Below are 13,380 nucleotides of genomic sequence, written 5' to 3'. Positions count from 1 at the left end.
GCGAGTCCAGCCGTGGAGGCGCATCTTGTGTGAGTGTGAGTGAGTGTGAGTGTGTGTGTGTGTGTGTGTATAGAGAGACAGCCCCCCGCCCCGCCCCGCCCCGCCCCGCCCATCACCCCCGTCCCTGGGAGCCCGCGGGACCCGGCCGGCGAACTCAACCGGCCCGGCCCGGCGCGGGGCCTGGGGCGGGAGGCGGCGGCGGGGAAGCCCAGAGAGGCTCGGCTTCTTGAGCGGGGCAGGGGCGCCCTCCGCCGCCGTCTAGGGCCACACCACCCTGAACGCCCCCGATCTCCTCTGGTCTCGGAAGCTAAGCAGGGTCGGGCCTGGTTAGTACTTGGATGGGAGACCGCCTGGGAATACCGGGTGCCACAGGCTGCTGCTTTTTTTTTTTTTTTTTTTTGCCTCTTTTCTGTCCCCTTTCTGGGAGCGTGGCGGCGGCCCGGGGTGGGGGTCACCCCCACCCTCAGCGCTCGCCCGCGGTGCCTGGCGCCCCAGCCCGCACCGTGGGGCCTCCTCTTGTCCCAAGCCGCGACACCGCCGCCACGCGGCAGCATGCGTGGCATCTGGACTGTCAGGTCTCAGACCAAAGGTCTGCTCTGTGGGAACCGACACGCTGGAGGAAACCTTGAGAGTCTGAGAGGGGAGGGAGTTCCAGAAGAAGGCCAGGATGTCATTTTGAGGGAGTATGTGACCAGAACTCGTCCCGTTGCTTTTGGGGTTCTATGGGCTACACGCAGAAATCTTTGGTGGTGGCACCTGATGTTGGGGGATCCGGAGTCACACCCAGACCTGCTCCACAGGCCTCCTTTTACTTTTCTCTTCGGATTCATTATTTTTAAAAAGTGTCTCTTACCTCTATGATTGCATTTTCTTTTCTCTCTCTCTTCAAGCAGATGATGGGAGTACAAGTATTCAGGTGACATGTGTTGCCCGTGCCCCCCTCCCCCCTGTGTTCTTTTTTTTTTTTTTTTTTTGAGACAGAGTCTCGTTTTGCTGCCCAGGCTAGAGTGAGTGCCATGGCGTCAGCCTAGCTCACAGCAACCTCAATCTCCGGGCTCAAGCAATCCTGCTGCCTCAGCCTCCCGAGTAGTTGGGACTACAGGCATGCACCACCACGCCCGGCTGTGTTTTTCTATATATATTAGTTGGCCAATTAATTTCTTTCTATTTTTAGTAGAGACGGGGTCTCGCTCTTGCTCAGGCTGGTTTCGAACTCCTGACCTGGAGCAATCCGCCCGCCTCGGCCTCCCAGAGAGCTAGGATTACAGGCGTGAGCCACCGCGCCCGGCCCCCCCTGTGTTCTTATTCATATACCTCTCAGGTTGTTCCAGCGTATTGTGGGGGTACCAATGTTAAGGTCGGGTGCCTTGCCCTCTCCAAGCCTCCCCCCTCGGGTCAGAGCTTCAAGTGCGCCCATCCCCCAGTCGGTGCGCACCCACCCCATGCCTAATGGATGTGTATGCCCCTCCCCTCCCCCCACCCGCCCGACACCCACCCGATGAAGGTGATTCCTCTCTGTCCACTTAGGCGTCCATCCGTTCGTACCAATTTGCTGGTGAGCGCGCTCACGTGGTGCTCGTGTGTCCATTCTTGGGATACCTGGCTTACTGGAACGGGTACCAGCTCTGGCCAGGAGAACACGAGAGGCGCCCTCTCACCGCTGCTCCTCACAGCCGAATGGCACTCCGTGGTGTCCACGCGCCACATTTTATTCATGCACTCCTGGATGGATGGGCACTCGGGTCGCTTCCACGTCTTTGCGATTGTGAATTGTGCCCTAACTGTAACCCTAACCCTTACCCAGCCCGTCTCCTCTGCCCCTGCCTGACGCACTCCTCCCCGGCCAGGCCCGTCACTGTCCTGGGCCCCCGCCTGTCCGGCTCCTCCCCGCCCGGCCTGTCACCGTCCTCTGCCCCTGCCTGACATGGTCCTTCCCGCCCGCCCGGCCTCTCACCGTCCTCGGCCCCTGCCTGACCGGCTCCTCCGTCGCCTGGGCCTTCCAAGGGCTTGGTGTGGACGCTGCTTCCAGGAAGCCCTCCAGGAACCCGGCAGCAGGGTGGCCGCAGCAGTCTCCAGCAGCCGTCCCTAAGTCGCTTGAGTGCGGGGGACGTGCCCCCGCTGTGCCGCGGGGGCCCAGCCTGGTGTCTTCCCTGAGGCCCTGGGGCTGCCGGCTGGGCTGCCGCTCCCCACAAGGGGAGAGCCGCGGAGGTGGGGACCGCCTCCTGATGGGGACGTACACGCAGCTCTCCACGTCGGATTCCGGGGCTCTCTGTCCTGCCCGAAGGCCCAGCTGGCCTGCGGGTCCTTAGAGTGGCAAAAACATCCGAAAACTGAGATTGAGGGTCCGGTGGGTGTCTGCACTTTTGTGCTGGGCACCCCAGGGAGGCCCGGGGGCTGGCTGGACAACGTGGTCTGCTGGGCGGGGGGGTTGGAGGAGCAACTGATGCCCTTTGCACTTTGGGTAGCAAGAGTCTGAGGTGTCTCTGAGCCCTGTGCCCTGTGGGGGGGGCAGGGGGAGGAGGAGGAGGAGGTGGGAAGGGCCGGGGCCTGCAGTCCTGTTCCCGGGGTGGCACGGCAAGTGGCTTCTTCCACAGGCTGCTTGGCCTGGGCTCCCTGCACCTGGGCCTTTGGAGGACCGGCCCTGTGCTTGCCAACACTTCCTGCAGGGACCCAGAGCTGGGAGGTGGCATCTCTCAGCCCTGGGTCGGGCAGAGCCCCAGCGGGCCATGCCCACAACCTCTCTCAGCACCGGTCCCCCAGAAGGCTCCTTTGGGACCAGGATTCTCTTGCGGTGACTCTTTAAGGTCTGGCCCCTGGATGGAGGGGCACCAGGAGTAGAGGAGCAGGAAGGGGAAGGGGGTGGCCATGCGAGGGGACACTTTGAGGCCAAGTCCCAGCTTCAGCCTGATCCTCCTGGGAACCCCGCTCTGAGACAAGGAGCCGGGCTTCGCATTCCCACAGCAGCCAGTCGTGGGCTGAGGACACCTGGGGCGTTGGGAACTCCCTGGCTTCTCCTTGGTTTAACGTCTAGAGCTGCTTGTGAATCGCGCCGCCACACACACCCGAGCGCAGGTGTCTTCCGCACAGACTGCGGGCCTCGCTCTTCTGAATGCCGCTAGCTCGCCACCCACCCACGGGTGAACCTGGTCAGGGTGCTTTCTCTCAGGGGCAGACTCTTTTCCGGGCGGGCTACCGGTGTCTCTGTTTGCTCGTTTCTTGCTTCCATTTCGGGAAAGTCTTCCTTGCTGGGTGTGGAAATCTCCTATGCCTTCCCTCGCCTATTCTGTCAGCTTTCAAATTCTCTTTCAGTTGCCACCCTCACAGATGGATTAGGAAACTCTTTCCGGTGCACTCATTAGTGAAATGACCTCCAGGAAGCTGGAATCCAATATCTAATGGCCGATTTTTAGCGAGTCCACACGCCAGGGTGGTCGGGGTCCAATGCAGCCCCGGCCAGGCCCAGGCCCCTTGGACTGGGCCACAGGAGGACACGGAGGAGGGTCCCGGCCCCCACGAAGCGGTGCCGGCAGTTCTCCACGGGCTTGGGCGTTTTCCAGAGGTAGGAGATGGAGGGGACTGATTTCTTCAGCGCCCCCCAAACCACGCCACCCCACCCCACCCATGGGACACATCCCCAGAGAGAGACGCCCCATACACTGGCTGTGCCCCAGCCCTGGCCCCGGGGAATAGGCGGCAGCCCACCCACAGGGCGAGGGGGGGGGCGCAGCTGAAAGGGGTTGTGGGGGAGGGCGGCCCCTGGCTGGGGTCAAAGGGCGAGCGTCCCGCGGCGTGCGCAGTCAGCGGCAGGCAGCGACGCGCTGGAGGTGGGCAGCGGGTAGGTGAAGGAGGCCGGGCGAGGAGACGAGGGGGGCTGGGAGGGCTCCACCTTGGCGAGTCCAGCCGTGGAGGCGCATCTTGTGTGAGTGTGAGTGAGTGTGAGTGTGTGTGTGTGTGTAGAGAGAGACAGCCCCCCGCCCCGCCCCGCCCCGCCCATCACCCCCGTCCCTGGGAGCCCGCGGGACCCGGCCGGCGAACTCAACCGGCCCGGCCCGGCGCGGGGCCTGGGGCGGGAGGCGGCGGCGGGGAAGCCCAGAGAGGCTCGGCTTCTCGAGCGGGGCAGGGGCGCCCTCCGCCGCCGTCTAGGGCCACACCACCCTGAACGCCCCCGATCTCGTCTGGTCTCGGAAGCTAAGCAGGGTCGGGCCTGGTTAGTACTTGGATGGGAGACCGCCTGGGAATACCGGGTGCCACAGGCTGCTGCTTTTTTTTTTTTTTTTTTTTTTTTTTTTGCCTCTTGTTCTGTCCCCTTTCTGGGAGCGTGGCGGCGGCCCGCGGTGGGGGTCACCCCCACCCTCAGCGCCCGCCCGCGTTGCCTGGCGCCCCAGCCCGCACCGTGGGGCCTCCTCTTGTCCCAAGCCGCGACACCGCCGCCACGCGGCAGCATGCGTGGCATCTGGACTGTCAGGTCTCAGACCAAAGGTCTGCTCTGTGGGAACCGACACGCTGGAGGAAACCTTGAGAGTCTGAGAGGGGAGGGAGTTCCAGAAGAAGGCCAGGATGTCATTTTGAGGGAGCATGTGACCAGAACTCGTCCCGTTGCTTTTGGGGTTCTATGGGCTACACGCAGGAATCTTTGGTGGTGGCACCTGATGTTGGGGGATCCGGAGTCACACCCAGACCTGCTCCACAGGCCTCCTTTTACTTTTCTCTTCGGATTCATTATTTTTAAAAAGTGTCTCTTACCTCTATGATTGCATTTTCTTTTCTCTCTCTCTTCAAGCAGATGATGGGAGTACAAGTATTCAGGTGACATGTGTTGCCCGTGCCCCCCTCCCCCCTGTGTTCTTTTTTTTTTTTTTTTTTTTGAGACAGAGTCTCGTTTTGCTGCCCAGGCTAGAGTGAGTGCCATGGCGTCAGCCTAGCTCACAGCAACCTCAATCTCCGGGCTCAAGCAATCCTGCTGCCTCAGCCTCCCGAGTAGTTGGGACTACAGGCATGCACCACCACGCCCGGCTGTGTTTTTCTATATATATTAGTTGGCCAATTAATTTCTTTCTATTTTTAGTAGAGACGGGGTCTCGCTCTTGCTCAGGCTGGTTTCGAACTCCTGACCTGGAGCAATCCGCCCGCCTCGGCCTCCCAGAGAGCTAGGATTACAGGCGTGAGCCACCGCGCCCGGCCCCCCCTGTGTTCTTATTCTTATACCTCTCAGGTTGTTCCAGCGTATTGTGGGGGTACCAATGTTAAGGTCGGGTGCCTTGCCCTCTCCAAGCCTCCCCCCTCGGGTCAGAGCTTCAAGTGCGCCCATCCCCCAGTCGGTGCGCACCCACCCCATGCCTAATGGATGTGTATGCCCCTCCCCTCCCCCCACCCGCCCGACACCCACCCGATGAAGGTGATTCCTCTCTGTCCACTTAGGCGTCCATCCGTTCGTACCAATTTGCTGGTGAGCGCGCTCACGTGGTGCTCGTGTGTCCATTCTTGGGATACCTGGCTTACTGGAACGGGTACCAGCTCTGGCCAGGAGAACACGAGAGGCGCCCTCTCACCGCTGCTCCTCACAGCCGAATGGCACTCCGTGGTGTCCACGCGCCACATTTTATTCATGCACTCCTGGATGGATGGGCACTCGGGTCGCTTCCACGTCTTTGCGATTGTGAATTGTGCCCTAACTGTAACCCTAACCCTTACCCAGCCCGTCTCCTCTGCCCCTGCCTGACGCACTCCTCCCCGGCCAGGCCCGTCACTGTCCTGGGCCCCCGACTGACCGGCTCCTCCCCGCCCGGCCTGTCACCGTCCTCTGCCCCTGCCTGACATGCTCCTTCCCGCCCACCCGGCCTCTCACCGTCCTCGGCCCCTGCCTGACCGGCTCCTCCGTCGCCTGGGCCTTCCAAGGGCTTGGTGTGGACGCTGCTTCCAGGAAGCCCTCCAGGAACCCGGCAGCAGGGTGGCCGCAGCAGTCTCCAGCAGCCGTCCCTAAGTCGCTTGAGTGCGGGGGACGTGCCCCCGCTGTGCCGCGGGGGCCCAGCCTGGTGTCTTCCCTGAGGCCCTGGGGCTGCCGGCTGGGCTGCCGCTCCCCACAAGGGGAGAGCCGCGGAGGTGGGGACCGCCTCCTGATGGGGACGTACACGCAGCTCTCCACGTCGGATTCCGGGGCTCTCTGTCCTGCCCGAAGGCCCAGCTGGCCTGCGGGTCCTTAGAGTGGCAAAAACATCCGAAAACTGAGATTGAGGGTCCGGTGGGTGTCTGCACTTTTGTGCTGGGCACCCCAGGGAGGCCCGGGGGCTGGCTGGACAACGTGGTCTGCTGGGCGGGGGGGTTGGAGGAGCAACTGATGCCCTTTGCACTTTGGGTAGGAAGAGTCTGAGGTGTCTCTGAGCCCTGTGCCCTGGGGGGGGGGGGCGGGGGGGAGGAGGAGGAGGAGGAGGAGGAGGAGGTGGGAAGGGCCGGGGCCTGCAGTCCTGTTCCCGGCGTGGCACGGCAAGTGGCTTCTTCCACAGGCTGCTTGGCCTGGGCTCCCTGCACCTGGGCCTTTGGAGGACCGGCCCTGTGCTTGCCAACACTTCCTGCAGGGACCCAGAGCTGGGAGGTGGCATCTCTCAGCCCTGGGTCGGGCAGAGCCCCAGCGGGCCATGCCCACAACCTCTCTCAGCACCGGTCCCCCAGAAGGCTCCTTTGGGACCAGGATTCTCTTGCGGTGACTCTTTAAGGTCTGGCCCCTGGATGGAGGGGCACCAGGAGTAGAGGAGCAGGAAGGGGAAGGGGGTGGCCATGCGAGGGGACACTTTGAGGCCAAGTCCCAGCTTCAGCCTGATCCTCCTGGGAACCCCGCTCTGAGACAAGGAGCCGGGCTTCGCATTCCCACAGCAGCCAGTCGTGGGCTGAGGACACCTGGGGCGTTGGGAACTCCCTGGCTTCTCCTTGGTTTAACGTCTAGAGCTGCTTGTGAATCGCGCCGCCACACACACCCGAGCGCAGGTGTCTTCCGCACAGACTGCGGGCCTCGCTCTTCTGAATGCCGCTAGCTCACCACCCACCCACGGGTGAACCTGGTCAGGGTGCTTTCTCTCAGGGGCAGACTCTTTTCCGGGCGGGCTACCGGTGTCTCTGTTTGCTCGTTTCTTTCTTCCATTTCGGGAAAGTCTTCCTTGCTGGGTGTGGAAATCTCCTATGCCTTCCCTCACCTATTCTGTCAGCTTTCAAATTCTCTTTCAGTTGCCACCCTCACAGATGGATTAGGAAACTCTTTCCGGTGCACTCATTAGTGAAATGACCTCCAGGAAGCTGGAATCCAATATCTAATGGCCGATTTTTAGCGAGTCCACACGCCAGGGTGGTCGGGGTCCAATGCAGCCCCGGCCAGGCCCAGGCCCCTTGGACTGGGCCACAGGAGGACACGGAGGAGGGTCCCGGCCCCCACGAAGCGGTGCCGGCAGTTCTCCACGGGCTTGGGCGTTTTCCAGAGGTAGGAGATGGAGGGGACTGATTTCTTCAGCGCCCCCCAAACCACGCCACCCCATCCCACCCATGGGACACATCCCCAGAGAGAGACGCCCCATACACTGGCTGTGCCCCAGCCCTGGCCCGGGGGAATAGGCGGCAGCCCACCCACAGGGCGAGGGGGGGGGCACAGCTGAAAGGGGTTGTGGGGGAGGGCGGCCCCTGGCTGGGGTCAAAGGGCGAGCGTCCCGCGTGTGCGCAGTCAGCGGCAGGCAGCGACGCCCTGGGGGTGGGCAGCGGGTAGGTGAAGGAGGCCGGGCGAGGAGACGAGGGGGGCTGGGAGGGCTCCACCTTGGCGAGTCCAGCCGTGGAGGCGCATCTTGTGTGAGTGTGAGTGAGTGTGAGTGTGTGTGTGTGTGTGTGTATAGAGAGACAGCCCCCCGCCCCGCCCCGCCCCGCCCCGCCCATCACCCCCGTCCCTGGGAGCCCGCGGGACCCGGCCGGCGAACTCAACCGGCCCGGCCCGGCGCGGGGCCTGGGGCGGGAGGCGGCGGCGGGGAAGCCCAGAGAGGCTCGGCTTCTTGAGCGGGGCAGGGGCGCCCTCCGCCGCCGTCTAGGGCCACACCACCCTGAACGCCCCCGATCTCCTCTGGTCTCGGAAGCTAAGCAGGGTCGGGCCTGGTTAGTACTTGGATGGGAGACCGCCTGGGAATACCGGGTGCCACAGGCTGCTGCTTTTTTTTTTTTTTTTTTTTGCCTCTTTTCTGTCCCCTTTCTGGGAGCGTGGCGGCGGCCCGGGGTGGGGGTCACCCCCACCCTCAGCGCTCGCCCGCGGTGCCTGGCGCCCCAGCCCGCACCGTGGGGCCTCCTCTTGTCCCAAGCCGCGACACCGCCGCCACGCGGCAGCATGCGTGGCATCTGGACTGTCAGGTCTCAGACCAAAGGTCTGCTCTGTGGGAACCGACACGCTGGAGGAAACCTTGAGAGTCTGAGAGGGGAGGGAGTTCCAGAAGAAGGCCAGGATGTCATTTTGAGGGAGTATGTGACCAGAACTCGTCCCGTTGCTTTTGGGGTTCTATGGGCTACACGCAGAAATCTTTGGTGGTGGCACCTGATGTTGGGGGATCCGGAGTCACACCCAGACCTGCTCCACAGGCCTCCTTTTACTTTTCTCTTCGGATTCATTATTTTTAAAAAGTGTCTCTTACCTCTATGATTGCATTTTCTTTTCTCTCTCTCTTCAAGCAGATGATGGGAGTACAAGTATTCAGGTGACATGTGTTGCCCGTGCCCCCCTCCCCCCTGTGTTCTTTTTTTTTTTTTTTTTTTGAGACAGAGTCTCGTTTTGCTGCCCAGGCTAGAGTGAGTGCCATGGCGTCAGCCTAGCTCACAGCAACCTCAATCTCCGGGCTCAAGCAATCCTGCTGCCTCAGCCTCCCGAGTAGTTGGGACTACAGGCATGCACCACCACGCCCGGCTGTGTTTTTCTATATATATTAGTTGGCCAATTAATTTCTTTCTATTTTTAGTAGAGACGGGGTCTCGCTCTTGCTCAGGCTGGTTTCGAACTCCTGACCTGGAGCAATCCGCCCGCCTCGGCCTCCCAGAGAGCTAGGATTACAGGCGTGAGCCACCGCGCCCGGCCCCCCCTGTGTTCTTATTCATATACCTCTCAGGTTGTTCCAGCGTATTGTGGGGGTACCAATGTTAAGGTCGGGTGCCTTGCCCTCTCCAAGCCTCCCCCCTCGGGTCAGAGCTTCAAGTGCGCCCATCCCCCAGTCGGTGCGCACCCACCCCATGCCTAATGGATGTGTATGCCCCTCCCCTCCCCCCACCCGCCCGACACCCACCCGATGAAGGTGATTCCTCTCTGTCCACTTAGGCGTCCATCCGTTCGTACCAATTTGCTGGTGAGCGCGCTCACGTGGTGCTCGTGTGTCCATTCTTGGGATACCTGGCTTACTGGAACGGGTACCAGCTCTGGCCAGGAGAACACGAGAGGCGCCCTCTCACCGCTGCTCCTCACAGCCGAATGGCACTCCGTGGTGTCCACGCGCCACATTTTATTCATGCACTCCTGGATGGATGGGCACTCGGGTCGCTTCCACGTCTTTGCGATTGTGAATTGTGCCCTAACTGTAACCCTAACCCTTACCCAGCCCGTCTCCTCTGCCCCTGCCTGACGCACTCCTCCCCGGCCAGGCCCGTCACTGTCCTGGGCCCCCGCCTGTCCGGCTCCTCCCCGCCCGGCCTGTCACCGTCCTCTGCCCCTGCCTGACATGGTCCTTCCCGCCCGCCCGGCCTCTCACCGTCCTCGGCCCCTGCCTGACCGGCTCCTCCGTCGCCTGGGCCTTCCAAGGGCTTGGTGTGGACGCTGCTTCCAGGAAGCCCTCCAGGAACCCGGCAGCAGGGTGGCCGCAGCAGTCTCCAGCAGCCGTCCCTAAGTCGCTTGAGTGCGGGGGACGTGCCCCCGCTGTGCCGCGGGGGCCCAGCCTGGTGTCTTCCCTGAGGCCCTGGGGCTGCCGGCTGGGCTGCCGCTCCCCACAAGGGGAGAGCCGCGGAGGTGGGGACCGCCTCCTGATGGGGACGTACACGCAGCTCTCCACGTCGGATTCCGGGGCTCTCTGTCCTGCCCGAAGGCCCAGCTGGCCTGCGGGTCCTTAGAGTGGCAAAAACATCCGAAAACTGAGATTGAGGGTCCGGTGGGTGTCTGCACTTTTGTGCTGGGCACCCCAGGGAGGCCCGGGGGCTGGCTGGACAACGTGGTCTGCTGGGCGGGGGGGTTGGAGGAGCAACTGATGCCCTTTGCACTTTGGGTAGCAAGAGTCTGAGGTGTCTCTGAGCCCTGTGCCCTGTGGGGGGGGCAGGGGGAGGAGGAGGAGGAGGTGGGAAGGGCCGGGGCCTGCAGTCCTGTTCCCGGGGTGGCACGGCAAGTGGCTTCTTCCACAGGCTGCTTGGCCTGGGCTCCCTGCACCTGGGCCTTTGGAGGACCGGCCCTGTGCTTGCCAACACTTCCTGCAGGGACCCAGAGCTGGGAGGTGGCATCTCTCAGCCCTGGGTCGGGCAGAGCCCCAGCGGGCCATGCCCACAACCTCTCTCAGCACCGGTCCCCCAGAAGGCTCCTTTGGGACCAGGATTCTCTTGCGGTGACTCTTTAAGGTCTGGCCCCTGGATGGAGGGGCACCAGGAGTAGAGGAGCAGGAAGGGGAAGGGGGTGGCCATGCGAGGGGACACTTTGAGGCCAAGTCCCAGCTTCAGCCTGATCCTCCTGGGAACCCCGCTCTGAGACAAGGAGCCGGGCTTCGCATTCCCACAGCAGCCAGTCGTGGGCTGAGGACACCTGGGGCGTTGGGAACTCCCTGGCTTCTCCTTGGTTTAACGTCTAGAGCTGCTTGTGAATCGCGCCGCCACACACACCCGAGCGCAGGTGTCTTCCGCACAGACTGCGGGCCTCGCTCTTCTGAATGCCGCTAGCTCGCCACCCACCCACGGGTGAACCTGGTCAGGGTGCTTTCTCTCAGGGGCAGACTCTTTTCCGGGCGGGCTACCGGTGTCTCTGTTTGCTCGTTTCTTGCTTCCATTTCGGGAAAGTCTTCCTTGCTGGGTGTGGAAATCTCCTATGCCTTCCCTCGCCTATTCTGTCAGCTTTCAAATTCTCTTTCAGTTGCCACCCTCACAGATGGATTAGGAAACTCTTTCCGGTGCACTCATTAGTGAAATGACCTCCAGGAAGCTGGAATCCAATATCTAATGGCCGATTTTTAGCGAGTCCACACGCCAGGGTGGTCGGGGTCCAATGCAGCCCCGGCCAGGCCCAGGCCCCTTGGACTGGGCCACAGGAGGACACGGAGGAGGGTCCCGGCCCCCACGAAGCGGTGCCGGCAGTTCTCCACGGGCTTGGGCGTTTTCCAGAGGTAGGAGATGGAGGGGACTGATTTCTTCAGCGCCCCCCAAACCACGCCACCCCACCCCACCCATGGGACACATCCCCAGAGAGAGACGCCCCATACACTGGCTGTGCCCCAGCCCTGGCCCCGGGGAATAGGCGGCAGCCCACCCACAGGGCGAGGGGGGGGGCGCAGCTGAAAGGGGTTGTGGGGGAGGGCGGCCCCTGGCTGGGGTCAAAGGGCGAGCGTCCCGCGGCGTGCGCAGTCAGCGGCAGGCAGCGACGCGCTGGAGGTGGGCAGCGGGTAGGTGAAGGAGGCCGGGCGAGGAGACGAGGGGGGCTGGGAGGGCTCCACCTTGGCGAGTCCAGCCGTGGAGGCGCATCTTGTGTGAGTGTGAGTGAGTGTGAGTGTGTGTGTGTGTGTAGAGAGAGACAGCCCCCCGCCCCGCCCCGCCCCGCCCATCACCCCCGTCCCTGGGAGCCCGCGGGACCCGGCCGGCGAACTCAACCGGCCCGGCCCGGCGCGGGGCCTGGGGCGGGAGGCGGCGGCGGGGAAGCCCAGAGAGGCTCGGCTTCTCGAGCGGGGCAGGGGCGCCCTCCGCCGCCGTCTAGGGCCACACCACCCTGAACGCCCCCGATCTCGTCTGGTCTCGGAAGCTAAGCAGGGTCGGGCCTGGTTAGTACTTGGATGGGAGACCGCCTGGGAATACCGGGTGCCACAGGCTGCTGCTTTTTTTTTTTTTTTTTTTTTTTTTTTTGCCTCTTGTTCTGTCCCCTTTCTGGGAGCGTGGCGGCGGCCCGCGGTGGGGTTCACCCCCACCCTCAGCGCCCGCCCGCGTTGCCTGGCGCCCCAGCCCGCACCGTGGGGCCTCCTCTTGTCCCAAGCCGCGACACCGCCGCCACGCGGCAGCATGCGTGGCATCTGGACTGTCAGGTCTCAGACCAAAGGTCTGCTCTGTGGGAACCGACACGCTGGAGGAAACCTTGAGAGTCTGAGAGGGGAGGGAGTTCCAGAAGAAGGCCAGGATGTCATTTTGAGGGAGCATGTGACCAGAACTCGTCCCGTTGCTTTTGGGGTTCTATGGGCTACACGCAGGAATCTTTGGTGGTGGCACCTGATGTTGGGGGATCCGGAGTCACACCCAGACCTGCTCCACAGGCCTCCTTTTACTTTTCTCTTCGGATTCATTATTTTTAAAAAGTGTCTCTTACCTCTATGATTGCATTTTCTTTTCTCTCTCTCTTCAAGCAGATGATGGGAGTACAAGTATTCAGGTGACATGTGTTGCCCGTGCCCCCCTCCCCCCTGTGTTCTTTTTTTTTTTTTTTTTTTTTGAGACAGAGTCTCGTTTTGCTGCCCAGGCTAGAGTGAGTGCCATGGCGTCAGCCTAGCTCACAGCAACCTCAATCTCCGGGCTCAAGCAATCCTGCTGCCTCAGCCTCCCGAGTAGTTGGGACTACAGGCATGCACCACCACGCCCGGCTGTGTTTTTCTATATATATTAGTTGGCCAATTAATTTCTTTCTATTTTTAGTAGAGACGGGGTCTCGCTCTTGCTCAGGCTGGTTTCGAACTCCTGACCTGGAGCAATCCGCCCGCCTCGGCCTCCCAGAGAGCTAGGATTACAGGCGTGAGCCACCGCGCCCGGCCCCCCCTGTGTTCTTATTCTTATACCTCTCAGGTTGTTCCAGCGTATTGTGGGGGTACCAATGTTAAGGTCGGGTGCCTTGCCCTCTCCAAGCCTCCCCCCTCGGGTCAGAGCTTCAAGTGCGCCCATCCCCCAGTCGGTGCGCACCCACCCCATGCCTAATGGATGTGTATGCCCCTCCCCTCCCCCCACCCGCCCGACACCCACCCGATGAAGGTGATTCCTCTCTGTCCACTTAGGCGTCCATCCGTTCGTACCAATTTGCTGGTGAGCGCGCTCACGTGGTGCTCGTGTGTCCATTCTTGGGATACCTGGCTTACTGGAACGGGTACCAGCTCTGGCCAGGAGAACACGAGAGGCGCCCTCTCACCGCTGCTCCTCACAGCCGAATGGCACTCCGTGGTG

General features: G+C 62.4%; 4 non-coding genes across 4 annotated transcripts; all 4 read left to right on the top strand.

Moving 5' to 3' along the window:
• The first annotated feature begins 256 nt into the window (after positions 1-256).
• Positions 257-375, top strand: LOC142865390 (5S ribosomal RNA). The gene has a single exon (XR_012915693.1). It is a non-coding gene; the product is annotated as a 5S ribosomal RNA (ribosomal RNA).
• A 3,762-nt stretch (positions 376-4,137) lies between these two features.
• LOC142865322 (5S ribosomal RNA) lies at positions 4,138-4,256 on the top strand. Its single transcript, XR_012915625.1, has one exon. It is a non-coding gene; the product is annotated as a 5S ribosomal RNA (ribosomal RNA).
• Positions 4,257-8,051: 3,795 nt separating this feature from the next.
• Positions 8,052-8,170, top strand: LOC142865389 (5S ribosomal RNA). The gene has a single exon (XR_012915692.1). It is a non-coding gene; the product is annotated as a 5S ribosomal RNA (ribosomal RNA).
• A 3,762-nt stretch (positions 8,171-11,932) lies between these two features.
• Positions 11,933-12,051, top strand: LOC142865321 (5S ribosomal RNA). The gene has a single exon (XR_012915624.1). It is a non-coding gene; the product is annotated as a 5S ribosomal RNA (ribosomal RNA).
• Positions 12,052-13,380: the final 1,329 nt, after the last annotated feature.

Source organism: Microcebus murinus, chromosome 28, assembly GCF_040939455.1.
Source record: "Microcebus murinus isolate Inina chromosome 28, M.murinus_Inina_mat1.0, whole genome shotgun sequence".
Taxonomy (NCBI): domain Eukaryota; kingdom Metazoa; phylum Chordata; class Mammalia; order Primates; family Cheirogaleidae; genus Microcebus; species Microcebus murinus.
This window is presented reverse-complemented; position numbering and strand designations above follow the sequence as displayed.